Source organism: Panthera pardus, unplaced genomic scaffold (genome assembly GCF_024362965.1).
Source record: "Panthera pardus isolate Hobbes unplaced genomic scaffold, ASM2436296v1 HiC_scaffold_16, whole genome shotgun sequence".
Classification (NCBI taxonomy): domain Eukaryota; kingdom Metazoa; phylum Chordata; class Mammalia; order Carnivora; family Felidae; genus Panthera; species Panthera pardus.
The window spans coordinates 143,718,242-143,742,965 of NW_026526721.1; the positions used below are offsets into that span (position 1 = coordinate 143,718,242).

The 24,724-nt window shown below is 40.8% G+C and overlaps 1 protein-coding gene and 1 pseudogene across 8 annotated transcripts in view; one reads left to right on the forward strand and one right to left on the reverse strand.

Annotated features, from left to right (window-relative positions):
- The window catches only part of RBMS3 (RNA binding motif single stranded interacting protein 3), a 1,319,689-nt gene that overhangs the window by 204,300 nt on the left and 1,090,665 nt on the right, over window positions 1-24,724 (forward strand). The gene's annotated exons all lie outside the window — the stretch shown is intronic.
- Window positions 3,315-3,498, reverse strand: LOC128777337 (ATP synthase subunit ATP5MPL, mitochondrial-like; annotated as a pseudogene).

The window sequence follows — 24,724 nt, forward strand, 5'->3', positions numbered from 1 at the left end:
ATCACATCAATAAGAGAAAGTATAAAAAGCATATGATCATTTCAATCAGTGTAGAAAATAAATTGACAAAGTGTAACATCCATTCATGATTAAAACCCTCAACAAAGAAATTTAGAAGGCATATACCTCAACAGAATAAAGGTCACATGTAAAAAACCCACGGCTAACATCATACTCAATGAAGAAAAACAGAGCTTTTCTCTTAAGATAAGGATATCCGCTCTTAACCACTTTTATTCAACAGAGTACTGGATGTTGTTGTATAGAACAACAACGTCTGTTATTCATTTACCTTTATCTGTATAATAATAATGATAATCAGGGGCACCTGGGTTGTATAGAACTACCCTATGATTCAGGGATCACATTACTGAGTATTTGTCCAAATAATAGGACTAGCCATAGCAGTCAGATAAGAGAAAGGAATAAAAGACATACAGATTGGTAAGGAAGAAGTAAAACTAGACGTATTTGTACATGATATGACACCCTATAGAGAAAACCCTAAGGACTCCACTAAAAATCTACTAGAATTGATAAAAATGAATTCAGTAAAGTCACAGGATACAAAATCAATGTAGAAAGTCTGTTGCCTTTCTATACACTAATAACAAAGCAGCAGAAAGAGAAAACAATTAAGAAAACAATCCCATTTACAACTACACAATAATAACATACCTAGGAATAAACTTAACCAAGGAAATGAAAGACTTATACTCTGAAAACCATAAGACAATGAGGAAAGAAATTGAAATGACAGAAACAAATGGAAAGATATTCTATGCTCATGGATTGGAAGAACAAGTATTGTTAAAATGTCCATAATACTCAAAGCAATCTACAGATTGATGTAATACCTATCAAAATACCAACAGCATTTTTCATAGGACTAAACAAAACAATCCTAAAATTCTTATGGAACCACAAAAGATCTCAGAGAGCCAAAGCAATCTTGAAAAAGAAAAATAAAGCTATAGTTATTAAAATTCCAGATTTCAAGTTATACTACAAAGTTGTGGTAATTAAAACGATATGGTGCAGAAACAAAAACAGAAACATAGAACAGAACAGGATACAAAGCCCAGAAACAAACCCATGACTATATGCTCAGTTAATCCTAGACAAAGGTAGTAGGAATATGCAGTGAGGAAAAAGCAGTCTTTTCAACAAATGGTATTGGGAAAAATGGACAGCTACATGCAAAAGAATGAATTGGGCCACTTTCTTACATCATACACAAAATGAACTCAAAATGGATTAGAGGCCTAAATGTGAGACCTGAAACCCTAAACATCATAGAAGAGAACATAGGTGGTGGGTAACTTCTTTGACAAGCCATATCAATAGTGTTTTCTAGATAAGTCTTCTGAAGCAAGGGAAACAAAGTTTCAAAAAATAAACCATTGGGACTGCATCAAAATAAAAAAGCTTCTGCACAGTGAAAGAAACAATCAATGAAACTAAAAGACAACTTACTGTTTAGGAGAAGATATTTATAAATGGGTTATCTGATAAAGGGTTAGTATATAAAATAAATAAAGAACTTCTACAATTCAACACCCCCAAACCAAATAGTCCATTAACAAATGGGCAGAAGACATGAACAGATGGTCAAGAGACACAGGAAAAGATGCTCAACATCACTCATCATCAAATCAAAACCACAATGAGATATCATTTCATACATGTCAGAATAGCTAAAAACACAGGAAACAACAAGTCTTGGTGAGGATGTGGAGAAAAAGGAACCCTTGTGCACTCTTGGTGGAAATACATACGAGTACAGTCACTATGGAAAACAGTATGGAGATTCCTCAAAAAGTTAAAAATAGAACTACCCTATGATTCAAGGATCACATTACTGAGTATTTGTCCAAATAATAGATAAATACTATTTCAAAGGGATACATGCACCTTCATGTTTATAACGGCATGTAATAGCCAAATTATGAAAGCAGCCCAAGTGTCTATTGATAGATGAATGAATAAACAAGTGGTTATATACACAATGGAATCTTATTCAGTCATAAAAAGAATGAAGTTTTGCATTTGCAACAACATGGATGGAGCTAGAAAGTATAATGCTAAATGAAATAAGTCTGTGAGAGAAAGAGAAATACCATATGATGTCACTCGTATGTGGAATTTAGGAATCAAAACAAATGAACGAAGGCAAAAATAGACAAGAGAGACAAACCAAAAAACAGACTCTTAACTATAGAGAACAGATGGTTACCAGAGGGGTGGTTGGTGAGTGAATTAGGTGAAGGAGATTAAGCATACACTCATCTTGATGAACAGTGGGTAATATTTAGAACTCGTGAATCACTGTATTGTACTCCTGAAACTAATATAACACTGTATGTTAAGTATATTGGACTTAAAAAAAAAGTCAGTCTGTTATTCATTTACCTTTATCTGTATAATAATAATGATAATCAGGGGCACCTGGGTGGCTCAGTTGGTTGAGCATCTGACTTCAGCTCGGGTCATGATCTCATGGTTTGTGAGTTCAAGCCCTGCATCCGGCTCTGTGCTGACAGCTTGGAGCCTGGAGCCTGCTTCAGATTCTGTGTCTCCTTCTCTCTCTGCCCCTCCCCCACTTACGCTCTGTCTCGCTCTCTCAAAAATGAATAAACATTAAAAAAAACAAAAAAACAAAAAAAATAATGATCATACTCACCTGAAATGGTGTTTGTAGAAATTGAATGAAACAATGTATCTAACGAAGGTTACATCGTCAGTGGCTAGTGATAAATGCTGACGAATGTTAGTTATTATCAATAGAGACTTCAGCACAAAACAGTACTTGATGAACATGTTACATTTTCTGTCACTCCCCCCCCTTTTTTTTTCATCTTTGACCCTTTGGTGGTTTGGTTTACCTTGCAAGTTCTAATAGCAGTACGTTAGTTACATGGGACTAAATATATACCCAACAGCCTTAAATATTGTAACTCCACCCAATTAAAGTTTATGTCTCACTCACAAAAAGTCCAAAATGAGTTTTTTGATGGGGCAGCTATGTTCCAGGCTGTGACTCCCATCCTCCACTGCATCCTCTGCCTTGAGCACAAAGACAAGAAAAGAGCAAGCAGACCATCTCAGGAGGGTTTGAAAATAATTACAAACACAATGCCTTTTTTTTTTTTTTTTTTTTTTTTTGGTGCACCTCACAGGTGCTTTTATTCATGCCACAAAGGCAATACGTCTACAAGTGAACAGCAGTGCTCCGTGTTCTCCTCTAACAGAGCTTACCTGAGATTTACAGCCAGACTGATGCCCCATCTGATGTGTACTCCAAGTAAAGCTGGTTAATGATGACCCTGAGCAGGTCCAGGCCTCAAGGCTTTCAAAGCTTGACTTCTTTCATCAGTGCTCCTGATTTTATGAACGATGATGCCCATCAACCCCACTCCTACCTAAATCTCCTGGTAAACTTGGGTGTGATGGGGCTTCAAGGGGGACCCAGACATTTTCAACAAGGCTTTGAAGCATCTCGGCATAGGAGGCCTGGTTCAGGCCTCCCCAACCTGTACAGCCAAGGACTCGGAACGATCACCGGGTGCCATGTTGCCTAGTGTGTATATCGTTGACTCTGGATAAAGGCTCAGGAACCCTATGTACTTTCTGGTTATATTTAGGTAATTGAAAGTCCAGTAGTCAAAATGTCCAGGATTTTGTAATTAGCAAAGTTGTGAACATGAAGTTAATTAGTTTTCCCATCGAGTACTGGAGACTGTGACAGGTGGTTTACAGTGGGAAGGGTGAATATAGTCATTAAAGCTTACTATTTCTCATCTCCCCTCCATTCTGTAAACATTTTAGAAGAAAATAAAGTTTTATCATGTTCAGTATGTGGCTTGATGAATTTTCACAAAGTAAAGCACACTGTAAAAACTCATGTAATGTAGATTCTTCGGGTTTTGTCTGTTATGAAATGTCTAATTTCTTTTTTTCTCTCCTTTCTCTCTCAATATTTTCGATATTTCCCTCCACTCTTTTCTTGATTGCGTGGTTTCTGAGAAGTTGGATGCAGTTTTATCTTTGTTTCGCTATAGGTAATGTGTTTTCACTCTCTTGCTTCCTTCAGGATATATATTTTTTTAATCTTTGATTTTCTGTAGTTTGAAGATGTTCCTAGGTATAGATTTTTTAAAATAATTTTTACATGTTATTTAAATTTTAAATCCAAGTTAGTTAACATGTAGTGTAGTATTGTTTTCAGGTGTAGAATTTAGTGATTCATCACTTAACATATAACACCCAGTGCTCATCCTGACAAGTGACAAGTGCCCTCGTTAATGCCCATCACCCATTTAGCCCATCCCCCCACTCCTCTCCCCTCCAGCAACCCTCAGTCTGGTCTCTGTGTTTAAGAATCACTTATGGTTTGCCTCCCTCTCTCTTTGTATCTCATTTTTCTAGGTGGAGGTTTTTTGACATATATCCTTCATGGTGAACTCTGAATTTCCTGGAGCTGTGGTCTGGTGTCTGATGTTAATTGGGGGGAAATTCTGTCATTATTATTTTAAATATTTCTTCTGTTCCTTTCTTTCTTCTCCTTTTGGCATTCTCGTTCTGTGAACATTACACCTTTTGTAGTTGTCCACAGTCCCTGGAATTCTGTTCTGTATTTTTCATCTTTGTTCTCTTTGCTTTTGAGTTTTTGATCTTTCTATTGCTATATCCTCTAGCTCACTGATTCTTTCCTCAGCCATGTCCAGTCTATATCAACTTATGAAAGTTGGTCTTCATTTCTCTTACAGTGTTTCTTTTGTTTTCTTTGCTCTTTTTTTTTTTTTTTTTTTTTTACCTCTAGTATTTCTTTTTCAGTCTTTCTCAAGATTTTTATCTCTTAGCTTACATTGAACATCTGTTCTCTCATGCCATGTACTTTATCCATTAAAGCCCTTAGCATATTAATCATAGTTGTTTCAAATATCTAATCTGATGATTCCAATTTCCCTGCCATAATGGTGCATATCTGGTGTAGCAAGCATCCTGATGTTTACTCTGCCTCTTCAAACTATATTTTTACCTCTTGGTATGCCTTCTTAACTTTTTCTTCATAATCAGACATGATGTACTGAGTCAAAGCAACTCCAGTGGATAGGCCTTTTAGTGACGTGGGGGTGAGGTGTGGGGAAGGGGAAGCAGTCTATATAAGTATTATTTTTTAATGTTTTACTTATTTTTTGAGAGAGAAAGAGAGCGGGTGAGCACAAGCCAGGAGGTGCAGAAAGAGAGAGAGGGGGACAGAGGATCAGAAATGGTCTCTGGGCTGACAGCAGTGAGCCCAACTCGGGGCTTGAACTCACGAACCGTGAGATCATGACCTGAGCTGAAGTCTGACGCTCAACCAGCTGAGCCACCCAGGCGCCCAGGAAGCACTCTCTAGTCCTGTGATTAGGTCTCAGTCTCTCAGGGATCCTGTGTGTCTGGACTGTGAACTTTCTCACAAGTGTTTCTCAGGTTTTTTCTCCATTTAGGTGGGACAGGATAGCACCAATAGACTGGTGTTGGGTGTTTACCTTTCCCCAGGCAAACTAGGCTCTGATAAGACCCCAGCAGATTAGTTTCAGGTTAACTATTTTTCCCTGAGGATGGGCCTTGTTATGAAGAACAGAGCGCTCTGGCTTATTTGAAAAATGGTTCCTTATTCTCTCTCCCTTCAGAAAGCCTGTGGGGATTTTCTTTTCTTTTCTTTTCTTTTCTTTTCTTTTCTTTTCTTTTCTTTTCTTTTCTTTTCTTTTCTTTTCTTTTCTTTTCTTTTCTTTTCTTTTCTTTCTTTCTTTCTTTCTTTCTTTCTTTCTTTCTTCCTTTCTCTTCCTTCCTTCCTTCCTTCCCTTTTTTTTTTTTTTTTCCAGATATTTACTAAAGGAATCTGGCTGAGCTCCTAGAGGTAAATCTCACAATGTTGTGGACCTTCCCTGTGATTGGGTCCCCCTGGAGTTTTTAACTCTGAGAGTTGCCCACACTGAGCCTTCAGCAATTAATTCATAAATCACAGTTCAAATTTTCTTACCCCAGCACTTGTTCTTGTGGCAATTTCTTCGTGATTCTCTGCTCTGGGAAGCTGTGATGATCTGTATTCACCCTTCTCTCCGGTCTTGAGGGGCAGCAGTTGTCCTTGGACCTCCCCTTTCTTAGGGATCCAAGAAGAGTTGTTGATTTTTCACTCTGTTTAGTTTGTACTTACTTGTTGTTGGGACAGAGTGGTGAGTGACTTCGAAGCTCCTTAAACCTTCCTCACCTTCATTATTTGATGTGTATTTTCACTTGGTATAGAATTCTAAGCTGTGTGAATTTCAGTAATTATCTATTTTTTAATTCTAGAATTTCCACTTTATTTTTCAAGTTCTCTGGTGAAATTCTCATCTTCACGTGATTTTCCTGAACATACAAATCACAGTTATTTTAAAGTCTGTGCTGGTAGCTCAAATATCTGGATGACCCATATGTTTGTTTCTGTTAATTCCTTTTCTCTTGTGTCTCTTCATATGCTTGGTAATTCTGAACGGAAGGCCAGACATTTTGTTAATAAATATTAGAATCTATGGATACTGTTACGTTTTACCATAAAAGATTCGATTTATTTTCTGGCTAAATGATTAGAGCTGATTTGAGGCTGAGTTTCCAATCCTTGTAAGATGTGGTCCATTTCGGCTTTGTTCTAACCGTGGAGTATGATCCTGCAGAGACTTTGCCCTGAGGTGGACCCTAAACTTCTGAATTGTCCCCCCCAACATGATGCATTGCCAAAAGCTTAGCATCTTAGTTTCCCAGCAACCGCTTTCTGCTCTGTCTCTCCATATTTGGCCACTTTGTCACACATGCTGAGAGATGATGAGGTTGATGGAAGTGGTAGAGAAAGTCATGCTCACCTCGGTGATTTGTCACTCGTGGGTAGCATCAGGGTTTCTTAAGTTCCGTCTGCCCTGATAACTCTGCCATGCCTTCTAAGTTTGCCTTTTGTTTTGCTCTGTTTTCTATTGCATCTAATTTTTCTCATTGTTCTCTGTTGGAGGACTGGTCTGCCAGAGCTGATACCTTAGATCCAGGAGGGTAGGTTTTAGTGACCAGATCTAGAGGTATGTATGGAAATTTTCAGATTCCGTCGGCCAGGAAAGATCTCGTGGCTCCTCTTAGATGCAAGCTGGGCTACAAATCGGAGCCCTTTCTATGTGCCCAGGAAGAAAAGAGAGCAGTTTAGTGAAAATATAACATGTATTTCTGCTGTAGGCAATGACTTCTGGATTTGTTATATACTTTGGGGATTTCAATTTTGATCTTTATGCATTTTCAGCCCAATTTTTAGCTAATGCTTAAAAGATAGGGAAAGGGGGTCATAGAATAATCTGTGTATATATATATGTATATATATATATATATATATATATATTTTTTTTTTTTTAATTCAATATTTGTTAAATTCCTGTTTTTGTTTGGAGCACTGTGCTATAGGCACATTCACGTCTGTCTCATTGTTGAATCTTGGATCTTGCAAAGACTGTGTTGTTATTTTCCACACGTTTTCACGTGGTTATGTGTGCGACTAACGTGGTTGTTTAATTTGTGCTTTGTGATGTGGAGTAAGGACGGATTCATTCTATAGGATGACTTTTTTTTTTTTTTTTTTAATTGTTGCCAGTCACTGTTATTCTATCTAGATGCAAGAGAAAACAGTAATTGCAACCAAGGGACCTGGAATGAGCCTGCTGGGTTTCAGTCCTGTCACTACCACCTCCTGGTTGGTTCAACCAGCAGGCAGTTTACTTCATTTCCCTTGCCTCAGTTTCCTGCTCTGTAAAATAGAGATAATAATAGATTGTTGTATTGAATAAGGTAATTTGAGAAGAGCCTAGAAAGTGCCTATTGCATGATAAATGCTCAATAATTATTAACTATTACCATTATGTGGAAGCAGATGATTTCACTGCTATTTTTATCACCGATTTACATAGCACTTTATAGCTTTGTAAGCGCTGCCCTAGCATGCGTGGCAGGGGAGTTCGGGGGACTTTGCCCCTGAAGTAGGCAGTACAACACTTACCATCAAAAGATGCAGGTTATTGAATTTCAAATCATAAAAGGAGGAAAGTTTGGCTGCCATTCGTCACCCATCCTTGTCAGTCCCAGGCAATAGTCTTTATCATATGTTTTTCGCTCTTTTATTTCCCCCCTCCCCCTTTTTTTTCAAAGAAACCATTTTCCCCAGTGTTAAAATCCTAAATAGCTCTGAATGTGTCAGTTATCAGCTTACCTCTCTTGAACTGCAGATTACTGCAGAGTGTGATTAAAATGTTGGAGAAGAGCACATGTCCTTTGGATGAGGTAGTCGATACCTCCTTGCTAACTTGATGGAAAATGTATGCATTTACACTTGTCACAAAACAAGTTGTACTGTGACTCGTGTTTCACAACGTTTGTACTCAATACCGTGTACTTTTGACAGTTCTTTCCTATTTCTGACAGATTTTTGTTTTCCTTTTTAGAAGTAAGGGAGGCCCACATTTCTGTACTTGTTTTCACTTTTGCTTCACTTGTGGTAGTATCGCTCCCTTATCATACAAAATATAGTTATCTGTCAATCAATATTTACAAAGCATTTAGTGCATCTCTCCATGCACATCCCTACGTTAGGGTCTGACGGTTAGAAAAAGAGCATGCAAGCAGAAAGAAAAGGATCCCATCTTAAATTGTTGGACATGTGTTTATCTGTGCAAAAGCCCGTTGAAAATAGGTGAGGTCTTATTTTCTTATTATTTCAGATATTGTTACTTACTGGTATATTAGTTTCTTGGGACTGCTATAATGAATCACCACAAACTGGGTGACTTCAAACAATAGGAATTTATCCCCCTTCAGTTTTGAAGTCCTGAATTCCAAAATCAAGGTGTCAGTGGGTTTGACTTCTTCTGGAAGCTATAGGAGAATGTGTTCCATACGCCTCATGGCTTCTGGCGGCTGCAGACAGTCCTTTTCATTGCTTGACTCAGAGACACATGGCACTAACCTGTGCCTTTGTCTTCACATCACCTTCTCCACTGTTTCTTCTCTTGTGTTAGTATCTTCTCCTTTTATAAAGGCACTTGTCATTACATTTAGACCCTGCTTGGATAAGCCAGGATGATCTCATATCAAAAATTTTAACTGAATTACACCTTCAAAGACCATTTCTTTTTCCACGTGAGGTTACATTCACAGGTCTGAGTAGACATCTTTTGTGTGACCATCATTTAGCCTATCACATTGGGTATGTGTTATTTTTCCTGGAGTTTTCTCCTGTTTCAGGTTTGTAGAAATCTCCCTTAAGGACAAGGAACATATCTTATGTGTTTTGGGTTCTCTAGAGCCCAGCTGAGTGCTCTACCCAGGAAAGCCCACTTAATGTGTTAAGATGTATATGTATCTTAATGTGTCTTGAAAGCTATTAAAAGAACGGATGGCACACATATGCATGCAGAGGACCAAAACAATCTCATGACATGTAATGACCCGGTTGGAACTTACTGGTGAGACCGACGAACAGGAAAACAGTGTGGTTTGTGAGTGGTAAGTGCTATGATATTGCTACGTGCATGTAGAAAGTCATCTCATGCTAGTCTAGGGAATGCTTGAAAGGCTTCCTGGGGAAGGAGACATAGCTAATGAATTTTGAAGGACAGGAAAGGAAGTGATCTGTGAAAACAATGAGGATGAGTTCTCTGTGTCTCTAGACACAGAGAACAACACATGCAGAGATTTATAGTGTGAAGCTTCTGGAACCAGAAGCAAGTATTGTGTGGCTGGAAGATACGGTGCATGAGGTGGAGGCATGACTAGGGTTGGTGAGTACAGGGGAAATGGCGAGAGATGATACTCAGGTTTCATGAAGGCTGCATCATGAAGGATCTTATATGCTCTAGCAAGGAGTTTGTATTTATTCATAAAAATAAAATAGTTGACGTGGTGGCTGAGAGATCATCAAATTAACGTCTCACAAAATGGTAGTCATTGGGAAAGAGATTGGGCATCCGTGAGACGAGAGGCAGGTTGGTCCATTTTACATTGTGGGAATAATCTGGAGTGATGGTTGCCTTGGTTCTGACAGTCTAGGCAGAGGGTGGAGGCATGGCATTATTAAAATGATGTAGGACTGTTAGAGTATGGTGGCTGATTGGAGTTCGGCCATGTGGAAAAAAGCGGAGTTAAGGATGATTTTCAAATATCTGCTTTGTTTGACTCTAATAGACAAGTAATGGTATCATTCCTAGCAACTGAGGACAGAGAAGGGGGGGCATTGAAACCTTCTGTGCCTCATTTCCCTCATATGTACAATGATTAAGTAGTCCTTACCCTTCCTATTTCACAGCGTTATTAGCACCCTCTAAAGTAAAGCATTTTAAATATTTCTAAAATTATAAAGCAAATTTCCAAATTATTCTTTATGGTTGGTTTACATTTGACTAAAACTTATAATTAAAATAAAAAAATTCTAAAGAAGTATATATAACTGTGTGAGGGCAAAAGGTATTTTTGTTTTTTGTTTTTTCAATAGAAGGGACTTATCTTTTGGAGATGGCAAGAAATATGTGTCTATGGTCCAGGTTTTCCTCTCCCTGTCTTTGCTTTTCTATCTCTCACCGTGATTTCCTCATGCCATAGACTGAAGAAAACAATCCACAACCATTCTCTAATGCGTGTTTTTCTCAAACCCACAGTCTGCAGCTTCCAGGGTTTCTTGGTTCCTTGATATCTCACCAAGCGACCATCCCACCTCCACCCTAGCACACGTGTGGCCCTGCTGCCTTCTCTGTGCACACACACACAGGCATCGAACTCAGTAACCCCCAGGTAGGATCCTGGCACCACGTCAGTGTTCTCAGCTACAAAATGGGTGTGATTTTTACCTGTTTCACGTGACTGATGACCAAATGAAATTAGATACCCATAACATATGTGTAAATCGCTACTGAGTATACTTGGCAAAAAGTAAGCACTCAATAAATAGTACCTTGGTATGGCTGTTGTGCAATACAGACTCTACAGACAGACCGACCTTGCCCTTGGAAATCTTTCCTGCTCTCCAACTTTATAATTTCCTGGACACCCTGCTGGGTTTTGAAATCTCATTCGAATTTCCGTAACACTTAGGGTCTGTTTCACAATATATTTTTTAATTGTTTATTTATGTATTTTGAAAGAGAGTGAGTGTGAGTAGGGAACGGGCAGAGACAGAAAGACAGAGAGGGAGGGAGGGAAGAAGAGAGAGAGAGAGAGAGAGAGAAAGAGAGAGAAAGAGAGAGAGAGAGAGAGAGAGAGAGAGAGAGAGAGAGAATCCCAAGCAGTCTCCGTGCTGTCAGCACAGAGCTCAACCACCTAGGACTTGAACCCATGAACTGTGAGTTCATGAGCTGAAACCAAGAGTTGGGCACTTAACCGACTGAGCCACCCAGGTGCCCTCACAATATTTAATACTAGATCATTGAGCTATATGCTGAATGTTTACTTTGTCTTTATCTTTTGTTTTGGATTTTTTTACTTGAGTATAGTTGACACATAATGTTACATTATTTTCCCCTGGACAACTTAGTGATTTGACAAGTTTATACATTATGCTGTGTTTGCTGCAAGGGTAGCTACCATCTGTCCCCATACATCACTATTACTTCACTTTGTGTTTTAAAAGTCGACCCAGCATTCTTCAGGTGGATGTATCTATCACAGTGCAAGGCACCCCCAAAGTACAACAAATGGGAGGGTTTGAGAATCAGCACATCTTTCGATCTCCACAGTTCTCAATGTCTCTTTTTGGGGGCTCTTGTTGAAGTTCTTACTTTTCAGTCCTCCCTCTGTATATTAAAATCAACCTTCATTCTTTACTTTTATTTATTTATTTATTTGTTTATTTATTTATTTATTTTTAAATATTTTAATGCTGTTTATTTCTGAGGTAGAGACAGAGCATGAGCAGGCGAGGGGCAGAGAGAGGGAGACACAGAATCCGAAGCAGGCTCCAGGCTCTGAGCTGTCAGCACAGAACCTGATGCGGGGCTCGAACTCCCAGACTGTGAGATCATGACCTGAGCCGAACTGGATGCTTAACCAACTGAGCCACCCAGGCACCCCAACCTTCAACCTTGAAAGGAAGAAAGGAACTGAAAAAATGAGGTGGGAGATACCACTTTTTAAAACTTTGATCTTAAGATGGAAGAGAATGTTGGTTTCAGAACATTTTGATCTCCTTGGATTAATTTTTTTTTCATTCTCTGACAATTGAAAAATTTGCAATAATAATGGCATTGTTCTCTAAATGCCCTAGTTAGAACCAGAGCCAAGATTATTTCATCCTAGCATTAGGAAAGAGCTGTAGGAAGGAGCCCATAAAACATCCTCCTTTCCTTGATAAGAATGTAGATGAGCTCACAGCTGGAGGAAAGTCAGCCTCAGGCAGTGCAAGTCTTGGCCAGACAGCACTGAATGGCTTCAGCAAAATGCCTGGGGCAGCACAGAGTGGTGGCACTGACAGGTTGCTAGAGACGAAAGCCTATTTATGTGACGATTCTTTAATTTCATTTTGCAGCTCTCTTCATGGAGTCTAAAGGTTGTATAACTTGGGGAAAGAGCTCGGGCAGCCTTTTGAGTGCAAGCTCTGGTGTGTTTAATGAGAGCAAGTTTACGTGCCGTCTTCCAAGCTCAGTTTTCTTCTCTGTGAAATGGGAATGAACGTTTTTCTCCCAAAGGAAACATTTGGCATCTTTCTACATCAGTATTTGGAAAGTAATAATAATAAGACAACGATCTGTCTCTTAGGTATTTGAGCACTGTAAGCTGCTTATGAATGTTTTGGCAACTCTTCCAACTTTTCTCCCAAAGCATAATTTTTTAAAAAAATTTAAAAACATGACTGACGTGTCAAAGACTTATTTAACTCATTAACGAGGGAAGCAGCAGGATATTAAAGCTGATTCAAAGAGAATTTGAAAAACTAAGTCTATATGGGCTCTGTGTCTCCCTCTCTCTCTGTGCCTCCCCTGCTCACACTCTGTGTGTGTGTGTGTGTCTCTCTCTCTCAAAAACAAACATTAAAGAATTTTAAAAAGTCTATTATCTGTTTATTTATTTTGAGAGAGAGAGAAAGAGAGAGCAAGCATGAACAGGGGAGGGGCAGAGAGAGAGAGAGAGGGGGCGGGGGAAAGAGAGAGAATCCCAAGCAGGCTCTACACTGTCAGCGTGGAGCCAGATGCAGGGCTCAATCTCAGGAACTTCATGAACCATGAGATCATGACCTGAGCTGAAATCAAGAGTCAGATGCTTAACCAACTGAGCCACCAGGCGCCCCTTTTATCAAAGTCTAAAGTTAACATTCAACTTCAAAGAGAGTTCCAGTCAATGCCAAATAGTCAAACAAAGGCACCTTCTCCTAGAAAATTCAATAATCCTGGGAAGACTTGGTAGACAATATTCCTATTACATCAAAAGGACATAAAGTCATTATGTTATCTTATTCCCAAGGTTTGAAAGTGTATTTTAATATTACCTATTTGTTTGCAGTGTTTCTTTTCATTCTGATTCCTGATTTTTACCTTCAGTTTTTCCATTTTGTTTTTTATTTTCTTCTCTCTGGCCTCGTAAGTCTACATGTCTCTAATTCTCTTTTCCCATCAGTCATTTATTGTCAAGTTACACCGTCAGATCTTTTTCTATTTTGCTTCCTCATTAAGCCATTATTTGAGTCGGCTTTAGTTCTTACGCTAAAAACTGATGTAAATCTAATTGGTGCTGCACAACTATTAGCTTCCTTGTAGTGTCAGAGATAGGTAATGTTTGCTATTCCACTCCTGGTATCTCAATATGGTATAAGAAAAACAAGTCACAGACAGGATTCTTCCAGACATCTGAAATCTAAAGCAAGCAAGCACAGAGTTCTGTGAAATCAATGAAATCCTCATTCTCTGCCCTTTTGTCTACTCCCAAATCTTCTTGTATGAGAATTTCACTTAAGGCAAATGTGTACTATTTCATGGCATGAATTTTCTGTTTTTCTTCTTAGAATCAAAAGGTCAAGGACTTTCGAAACTAGCATCCCAGGACTAAGTAGAAATTAAACTTAGGGAGCCATTACTAAGGGTGCAAGGAGAGCTAGATTTTCTAAAATTTTCTGTTCATATTAGAGTAGGAATATATTAGCTGTATTCTAGCCTGTCCTTGTATCTTGAACACCATCATTTTCACTGATGAAAGCCCATATCTAATAACCATTAGGCTTATTAACAAATCATTGATTTCACCAATGCAAATCTATAATATTCATTATGCTAATTAACAAACTTCTGCATTGATCAGACATGAAGCTAGCGGAAGCCTTATAGATGCTATCTCTGGTGCATTGTCTTCTTTTTTTAATGTTTATTCATTTTAAAAGTTTTTTTTTTTTTTTTTAACGTTTATTTATTTTTGAGACAGAGAGAGACAGAGCATGAATAGGGGAGGGTCAGAGTGAGAGGGAGACACAGAATCCGAAGAAGGCTCCAGGCTCTGAGCTATCAGCACAGAGCCTGATGCGGGGCTCAAACTCACAGACTGTGAGATCATGACCTGAGCCGAGGTCGGACGCTTAACTGACTGAGCCACCCAGGCGCCCCAATGTTTATTCATTTTAGAGAGAGAGAGAGAGAGAGCATGAGTGTGGGACGGGCAGAGAGAGAGTGGGGACAGAGGATCTGAAGTGGGCTCTGAGCTGAGAGCAGCGAGCCTGATGTAGGGCTCGCACTCCTGAACCATGAGATCATGACCTGAGCCAAAGTCGGACGCTCAACTGACTGAGCCACCCAGGTGCCCCAGGCACATTATCTTCTGAATAAGTGCCCTCTGACCATCCCTAGAGGATCCTCAAATAGGGAACCCATGCTTTGGGGCCTAGAGGTGTCACATTCATTTACATTACACAATCTAGGTTGGAAGTGGTTTGCGATAAAATATTGTCTACATCCCAACCTGGACTTGGCCTGTTTCTAAATGGAGATATCACAGCCTACCGCTCTCTGTGGAAGGCAGGGGTGACCTGGTACTTGCTACCGCACCATTTTTCTGTTTCTAAACTCCAGAAGCTGGGATGAGGGTAACACTCCTTTGGGAACGTAGGTCGCATTTATCAAACAGACTGCAAGGAGTTGAGCAAGGAAAGCACTTGAATCTGAACTTTGTCCTGGCGGATTGGGATTAAGATATCCCCCAGAAGGAGACCGTGTTGCCCGATGATGGCCATGGCAATGGGCTACCGGGAAAATATGAGGATGTGAAGTGATGTGTCCTGACTTATTATAAGAAAAGAATATATTTTTTTACATTGCTGATTTCTTTTGGGCAGTAGTGTCTGTTAGAGCTAATGGGAAAAACAAAGACCAAAAGCAAATCTGGTTTAAATTCTGTTGTAATTGTGTCAGGTTTAATATTATGATAAAATCTTAGCCTCCATACAAGGAGGTTAAATCCCTAGTTGATTCAAAGTGAATTTAGTTTCTCCAGAGATGAGCAGAATGAGACAAAAACATGACCCATTTTTTTTTTCCTCCTCAGAGTCCAAATTCTTGCTGTACTGTTTTCTTCTTCCCTCTATCTTAGGAAGGTTTCTCATAGACAAAGTGCAGAGGCATGCTCTTGCTGTGTGGGGATTAGAAAGATTCATGACATCCTTCACTATAGAAGGCCCTGGATTATTTTAGGCAAAAAGAAGAGCCTGGAGTGATTCATTGGACAGTTGCTCATGTTATGCCCTGGCCAGAGCTGTTACCTACTTATGACAATGTAATTTCATTTGCTTTTAGAGATGCACTTTATGCCCTGTCAGCCTAACCTAGAAGTATGTCCACCAGGCAAGATGCTTAACCTCTCCTACTGAGCCGAGTGGCAGCACTAGAATTGGCAGTGAATTTTGATTCTTCTTTCTGTGGAAGGGAACTGGTCGCAACAGTTGCTGAAATTCCCCCAAATTTGTGGTTACAAAATTCCTGAATCCATGCTGGACCGTGATCTGCATGCAAAGACTTACACTTCCTACAATTTAAAACACAACTGGGTGGGTGATGGGTATTGAGGAGGGCACCTTTTGGGATGAGCACTGGGTGTTGTATGGAAACCAATTTGACAATAAATTTCATATATTAAAAAAAAAATAAAACTACAGAGATCTCTAACTAAAAAAATAAATAAATAAAACACAACTTAAAGTGATTATTTAAATAAATGTTCTAGCATTAGAATTTTATTTTTTATTTTTATTTTTTGTACAGTGTCTGGTTTTTGTGTGTTAACCTTAGCCAAGGTTTCATTTTACTTTCTTCCACTTTTCTTCTCTTTATAGTTATTTCTAAGTTTAAAAAAATTTTTAATGTAACTTTTGGAGATTTTACACATATAAATGATTTTAATGCAAACATAATGAGCCCTGATGGATGTTCCTTCCACTCCTATCAGGTCATATTTTCCCAAGGCTTGCTGATTACTTTCCTTTGCCTTCCTTTCCAGAAAGAACCATCATCATGAGTGTGATATTTTTTTTATTCTCATGCATGTTTTCATATTTTTAATACATACTTTTCTATCCATAAATGAGAAATAGTTTTGTTATGCAGGTTTTAAAATTTTATAACAACTATGTAGTTTTCTTTTATATGATTTTGCCATAATTTATTTATCCATTTTCTTAGGATGTCCCCAGTTTTTCACCATTACAAACAACACTGCACAGAACATTCTTAACCATGTTGCCATGCGTAAGGGTTCTCTAGAGGATCTGACTACAATGGAATTGCTAAGTTTTTGGATGTGAATGTCTTCAACTTTATCAAATATTGCTGAATTGCTCTCTAAAGAGAAATGTTGGAGTTCTTTATATATTCTGGGAATGAAGTATTGTTGGGTATATGCACAGCCAATATATTTTCCTGTCTGTGGCTTGTCTTTTCCTTTTTTTCATAGTGAGTTTTAAAAGTAATTTTAATTTCAATGTATTTAAAGGTACGAAGTTTTTCATGTTTTGTGCCTTCTGTATCTTGTTCTAAAAATCCTTTCATTATACATGGTCATGCAGATGTCACCCTCTCCTTCATCCTCTGGTTCCTTAGTCTACGTGAGCACACTTCAGGGATTGCCCTGTGCCATATGAGCATTGGTTTAATCTATACTAATCTAGATGCAAGATTTAGCATCTCTTGATATTCTCAAAATGCATTAGAGAGCAAGGTGGATTTTATAGTATTGACAAAGGAGGAGTTCACATCTACTCCACATTAGATAAATCCACCTCTCCTGTTAGCTATTTCTATTCTCTGCCTTTGTTAAGTCTTGACCTTACCAGCACTTTCTCTACCAGAATTAGTCCTGCTTTTTTCTCCCTTTGGGGAACAAAAATAACTCTTCTCTTGGCTTCGTGAAAAACTCTGCCTGTTTTGCTATGAAACATGGGTAACAGTTGACTGATAAATTAACAAGCAACAAGAATATAAAAGTTCATCTCAATCGCAGTGGGCTTCTCACTTAAAGAAATTCTCACATTTATTCATTTATTTAAATCATATTTATTAAGCATCAACTGAGTGCCAAATATTACACAAGACACTGAGTAAACAATGTCTCAGATGGAAAAGTTGGGAGAGGGAGATTTTAGAAAGCTTCTCTGAGATGGAGACATTTAAAGTGAGGTTAGAAGAGTAAGGAATTAGCTATTTCAAGGTGAGGGAAAATATTTAACAGGAGGTTACATGACAAATGCAAAAGCCAAATGAAGTGAAAAAGAGCCTGGCACGTTGGGAGAACCTAAAAGGATGAAAGTTATAGCTAAAAGGAAATGTTGAAGGGGGAAAATGACACAGAATGTGGATAGAGAGCATAGGGGTGAAATTATTTAGTGCCTTTTAGGCTTTCATAAAGGGAGGCTAATGTTTGACCTGGCTGTATCTCGTAGATAGACTGCGTCTACTCTAATAGACAGACTGGCAATACACAAGAGCAGAAGAAGGAAACCACGTAGGAAGCTGTGGCTGGGGTCCAAGTGAGAGGCAATGAAGACCAAGATTCGTTTTGTGAAAGATGAGAGTAGAGAGATACACTTAGAAGGAGGGATAACAGAGTTTTTTGAAGAGATAAATAGAGGAAGGAAAAAATGTAATCAAAGATGGCTGCTGGTGATGTGGCATGATTAAGGATAGGACATACACTGAGATGGTGACAACCATCGAATAGGTTTAGGGTAGGACAGGCATGGTGCAAGGAAGAGTTTTGTCTTCTGCACGTCACTTTCAGATGCCTGTGAGGCATCCATATGGAGACACTGAGTATTCAGTTGGATCTGGAACTCGGAGAAGAGGTAAATTTGGGAGCATCAGCTGGTAGGAAAAGACATTTTTATTCCATTTCATGATGGAGAGATAGATATGTAGATATGAAAACGGAATGAAGGAAGATCTTTCTTTAGTTTAAACCTACGCTTTATATTCCAGTGACTACCAGCCATGGCCTTGAATTTCTGTGCATGGGATCTTGGGCAGACTGTATTTCAGAAAGCCCAAGGAAAGTCAGAAGTTGGCAATTGTCCATTTGGTCCCACTGACGTGTCTCATTATTTTTCTAGGAGTCTTTTGGTTTGTAGACTTTTCAGAGTGAAGTGCTAGAATGTACTGCACAAATGTCCTTTGAAAATAATGAGGTTGATTGTACACTTTACAGGAAAAATTGAATTATATTATTGGAGGTTTGTTGAGAGATTAGTATCATAATAGGCCTTTGTTAATGGGCAGCAAAACTGGCATGCCTGTGCTTGTGCAACATTAATAGTTCCAAAATTTTTACTTGGGGTTCTGGTACTATTCCCAAAGTAGATTTGTCTACCGTGTAATTGCAATTTCTGTGTAATTGACAAGAAGTTTTGCACTGCAGTAGATTGTGTTGACTTTTTCTTGTGGCAGGTAAAATGATGGCTAGTTGAGGTACTGTGGCAGAATGTTCTATTTGGTCATAGATAGATATATGTGCAGCTTATATTTTGTGTTTATTCACAATGTTTACTCCATTTTTATTTACCTTCAGCTGTTTGCAGACAAAATTCTGGTTGTCCATTGTTACTGATGACAAGTATACCTATTAGTCAGGAAATATTGGGTGCCGACTATGAACCAGCTGCTGTGGTACCCATGAGAGTTACCAAAAAACTAGGTCATCATTCTTGAGTCCAAGAAGCTTACAGTCTGGAAAAGGAAGAGGTTTATAATTGCCTACCTACATTGCAAGATGGAATGGGAAAATGGCATAACAGACTGAAAAAATATATTCTGTGTGTCACTTCTGGGTAACAATGATTGCATGACATGGGTTTACAAATATCCCTGATGAAATGAATGAACACTAGTAAAAACTAGCAAGTAACAAAAAGTAGATCATTAGTGGAACAAAATAAGGAAAAGGGAATCATTGAATGGCCTACATTTCTTGAGTGGCAGCTAAGAAAAGAATTAAAATATTGTAGTGTGACACGACATGTCTCTGAACCACAGCTACGAAATTTAAGAAGCAGCATAGGTGAGGGGCACCTGGGTGGTTCAGTCGGTTGAGCATTGACTTTGGCTCAGGTCATGATCTCACAGTTCGTGAGTTCAAGCCCTGCATCGGGCTCTCTGCTGTCAGTCCAGAGCCCGCTTTGGATCCTCTGTCCCCTCTCTCTCTCTGCTCCTGCCCTGTTCCCTCTGTCTCCCTTCTCTCTCTCTCTCTCTCTCTCAAAAAAAAAAAAAAAAAAAAGAAAAAGAAAGAAAACAAGGAAAAAAAGCATTTAAGATGCAGTACTGGTGAATATATTATTCAGGGTAGGCTAATAGTTGAAAGACGTGGTGCTAAAACTTCAGTGTTTCACATGCTACATGCAAGTTTCTTTCTCACTCATTACACACCTCTCCATTAAAAGGAAGAAGGGCAGACAATCAGGGATGAGAAGTCTTTATGGAATAAGCTTGGGAGTGGCTGATTTCACCTGGCCAGACTTCCTTACCTGCCAGGGAGGCTAGGAAACGGAGTCCTTTTGTGTGCCCACCAGAAAAGGGAAAGGTTTTGGTGAACATAGGGGTGTCTGCCACAGAGCCTACACAATCTCTATAATTTCCATTGGCCATCCCCAAACGGTAAAAGTGAAACGAAGGACTCCCTCACCCCACTTTTCCCTCTTTTGACTAAGGGTAGTGAAATGGCTAAATGAGAAGTAAGTGAGGACAGCCCTCCCTGGGGAAGGAAAGACTCCAGGGCTCCCCCATAAAGTGAGGAAGAGCACAATCTGAACACCTAGCACAGCTCCCAGGGGCATGGGATACGCTATTACATAGATGGCATGGACCCAGGTTTAGGTTGGGCATCTGTCAAAATCAGGAGACATTCGAGAATCCAGGTCTTCTAATAACAACTGTTCCCAGCCTCAGGTAAGCTCCCTTTCCTTCTCTTTCAGCGCCTCCACTCAAGCTTGCTAGGTCCTCCAAGATGAAAACAAAAACAACTAGCTAGGACCTGGAATGCCAGGCTTTATTTGTAGTTTAGAGAGCTATAGATAGGTCTCAGTGGAAAGGAACTTAAAGGAAACTCGGTCACACTGTAGCAGATCAAATAGAAATTCTGGACAAGTGTTTCATGATGACCATGGGATGAAAAAGAAAACCACATGGCAGTAGAGGGGGGAATAACAGGAGAAGACAAAGAACCTAGTCTAAAAGCAAACTATAAGTCAGGGGATAAAAGAAAATCCCATGCATATCTTTTATGTCATAGAAGAGCATAATAGGATTGAGAATTCAATTAAAAAAGAACTCACACATGAAATCACAAGGCCGTGGGGTGCGGTTAAAAGGGCAAGGGGTCCTGGGTGATGACAATCCCATTCTCAGTCCCCAAGGCACAGAGCAAAGGCAGAAGGCAAAGGCTGGATCTGAGGGGCGGAGAGGCAATAATCATCATGCTCTTCTAGGCATTAGAAAGAACTGAGTGTTTCTTCAAATCAAGGACAGGAATTAAGACGGGAGAGAGCAGAACTGGGGATCGGGAAGCTCCCAGGGCTTGCATCATTTCTTGCTTTTGCTGCCGTGTTCTCGTTCTTTGCAGAGGGCTTCACAAATTCTCAGTCCACATGGAAGAATGTGGTTTATGTTGTGCTTCCAGGCAACAAACAGACTGACTACTTGGCTCGGAGCCACAATTCCAACTTCCCAGGAGAAAAATCTGATGGATCCAGCTTATGTACGGCCAATCAGCTATAGGAGAGAGACATGAAGTCATAAAGCAAAGCTAGTTTATAGTTCCTGAGCGTGAACTGGATGTCAGACACCGTGCTAAATGCTAACCATGGGCATCTTGGACAGTCTACACATAGGAGAGATAGGACTAACATCATTATTTTAAGTGGATGAGGATGCCGGCACTCAGAAAATTTAAGTTACTTATCCCGTGTCCCACAGGTGTTCTGTCTCAGAGTCAGGTTTCAGATCCAGGCTGTGAGCTCCAAAATCTGCCCTTAGTATTATATTAAGGCACATATTGTATATTAATATATATAGCCCTTTGCACTATATTACCGGTATACCCCAAGAGCCATTACCAAAAGGATGGTCAGTCTGTGGATTAGACAGATCCCCTAAAAATTGAACATTATTTTCCTAAAATTTTCCCAGGTTAGATTCTTATAAGAGGATTTACTGGGTAATGGGTTATATTGCCCAGTGGATTTCCTGAAAAGTTGCTCCCATTTACATCCCTGAGAAGTACATGGAAGTGTTTCTCTCTTCATATTATTGCCAACATTGAATACTAAATTTTTATCTTTGCCAATTGAGTAGGGAGTTAGATTGGGAAGAATTTATTCTGACTGGGGGCTTGGGGGAGTTGTCACAGGGGAGGCCAGTAAGGAGCACAACAAAAGCGAAACAGAAAGGCCTAGAAGTACGTGGGCTATTTGTAAAAGGCAGAGCAAGCAGTCTGGACAGCTTGACTATAGAGTACAGAGGGTCTGCAGTGAGGAATGATTTTGGAGAGCCGTGAAAGCCAGGGTGAGATATTGTGACCCTATTATTAGCATTTTTGAGATGAGAGGTGATGTGATGTTGTTCTAAAAGGAAGTAACCCCCAAGCAATCTTTGTGAGATATTTGCCCATGATAGTTACCTTACACACATTTAGATGCGTGTATCTATCTATCTATCTATCTACCTATCTATCCTTTCCTTCACTGCCTCCCCACCCCTCCGTATAATCATTTTCAAACAAGTAACCATTTTGTTTAAAAAATGCTGATGGGGTTCATATAGGATTGCTTGTATTAGGGTAAAATAAATTCACCGAGGGGCCGACAGGTGTGAGGGCTTTTCTGCGTTGAAATGCATCTGCCTGGCGACATTTGCATCGTATGAGAAATCTATGCTAATATAACATTCACACTCAGAGGAGAAGTTTAAATTGCAAATTTTGAAAAGCTTGAAGTCAGTAAATAATATGTTTGGGAGAGGGGTGCTAGTGCCAAAGCGACATCCGTGAGGAAGCCTAAACGGAAGGCCTGCATTTGCCAGGTGTGAACCCTCTGAGAGCCGGAAGCACCTGGGAAGCCCGGGCCTGGTGATGAGCTCAGCCCCTCCCAACAGTGGATGGCACACAATTAGAATCACCTGGAGGGCTTGTAAAACCCAACTGCTAGGTCCCACCCAGAGTTTTCCATTTAAGGGGGTGAGGGTGGCGTCAGCGGGGGAATTCGCATTTTGAAAACCCTTCCCTGGTGGTGCCTGTCCTGGGGGCTACGCTTGGAGAACTGTTGCTCTAAGAAACTCCTAATGGCAACCTTGCCTGTTAACACGGGTGGAAGAGACCGACCGACTGATAATAACTGAGGGTTCCGCCCGATTCACTTAAGCCCCGACGACGACGTTTCTTCACAGCTTCGAAAGGGTCCTTTAGTTCTGGGAAGGATCCCACGGGAGGAAGAAGCCAGGGCCAGGGGTAAATCCGGAGGACTACCCCCCACTCCTGGGGACCAGCCCCGGCCCCCAGCTCCTCCCTCTACCTCAGAGCTACCAGTTTGGAGGAGAGAAATCCAAGCCTCCCCGGCCGTCTGCTGAGGGCAGCGTCTTCTGCCGGCTTTCCCCGGCAGAAGTTTCTTCCAGAAGAAGAGCCCAAGATACGGGCTTCCGGAGCAGCCAGCCGCTCCCCCTGGGCGATGATGTCAGCGCTCTCCGCTCCAGCACACCTGGCCGAAGGCATCAGATAAGCTCCATGGGAAGGGGCCTGAGGAAGGAGCACAGTCTTGCCAGGTGAACCAAAGACCCTTTTGTTTTTCTGGGCCGGGGCCGGCTGCCAGCTCTGTGGATTTCTGTCAGTCAGCTGGCTGCCACACTTCCCTGCTTCTCGAGTTTCCCGAAAAAGAAACCGTTAGTGATTTGCAGAGCGGCTCCGGAGCACATGGGGCTGTCACGTGAGGCCGAGGCCCGAGTTCGGACCGGGGAGCCACCTCCCTGCTTTGGCGGGGAGCCACCTTTGGGGAGTGGAGCTTATGAATTCGGGCAGCCACGGGGACTGTGCAGGTAGGCCGTTGCCTGCCTGGCAGCGACAGTCCTGCCTGGAATCTTTTCGTAGAATGCCCGCGCAGAGCCCTACTAGGTGCAGTGGGGGCTGAACGTGTCCCGAGAAGCAGCTTGAAGTCCAGCCCCTCCGGGTAGGTGACTGACCTGGGACGGTTGTCCTGTCTGATGCTCCCCAACTTGGGGCCCCGGTAATTCGATACCCCTCATGACCCTAGTGGGACTCCTAGTGATGTCGTTGGGAGTTAGAATCTTGAAGGAAAGCGCTCTTTGTGTCCAGAGGCTTCTGAGCCAATTCTACTACTCATTTTGGATCAACCCAGGTGGCAATAGGCCAAGCTCAGGATCTGATTCTGTTTCTCACCCCGAGGCTCCTTGGAAGTGTGGGGGTGGGGAGGAGTGGCAGGGGAGGGTGACTGCCTCTCTGGTTATGATTCATTCGAGGATGAAAAAGTGTGTAAAGGGAGCGTTTTTTCTTTTTTTCTTCTACATTATTCCACTCGTTTACAGGGTGAGAGGGTGGTCTTAAGAATATCCTCCTTAGGGAGAAGTGAAAGAGGGCAAGGTTATAGAGATTTCCTGGGTGCCAGATCGAAAAGGGACCCCAGAGACCCACTTTGAAATACCTGAACAAACAGCTGGTACCAGGGTCTGTGTTCCTCTAGAGGAGGGGCGCACTCCAATCTCCGCTTCCCATAGGAATGTGGCTTCTTCTCCTCCCAGGGGGACTGCATCTTCCATGGGCCCAAAGCCTCCAGGTGTGGGGCAGACGGGGCCGAGATAACTCCTGTCAATAGCTGACACGCAAACTGAGATGAACCGGCACCACAGTGGTCTGATTAGCCTCCATGAACAGAGTTGTTCTCGTGCTCGTGCTATGACAAGATGTCTCAACCTTGACATTGCTGCTGTTTTGACCCGGATAACTCTTTGCTGTAGAGGGCTATCCTGTGCGTTGTAAGGGGTTTAGCGGCATCCCTGATGCTGACGCGTTGGAGGACAGCCAAAAATGTTGTGACAGCCAAAATGTGACATATCCACTTGTGACAGCCAAAAATGTTTCCAAACGGAACTGAATGTCCCTAGAGGCTCAAAATCGCCTCGTTGAGAACTGCTGATCTACAAGGAGGGAAACATGACATGGGCGG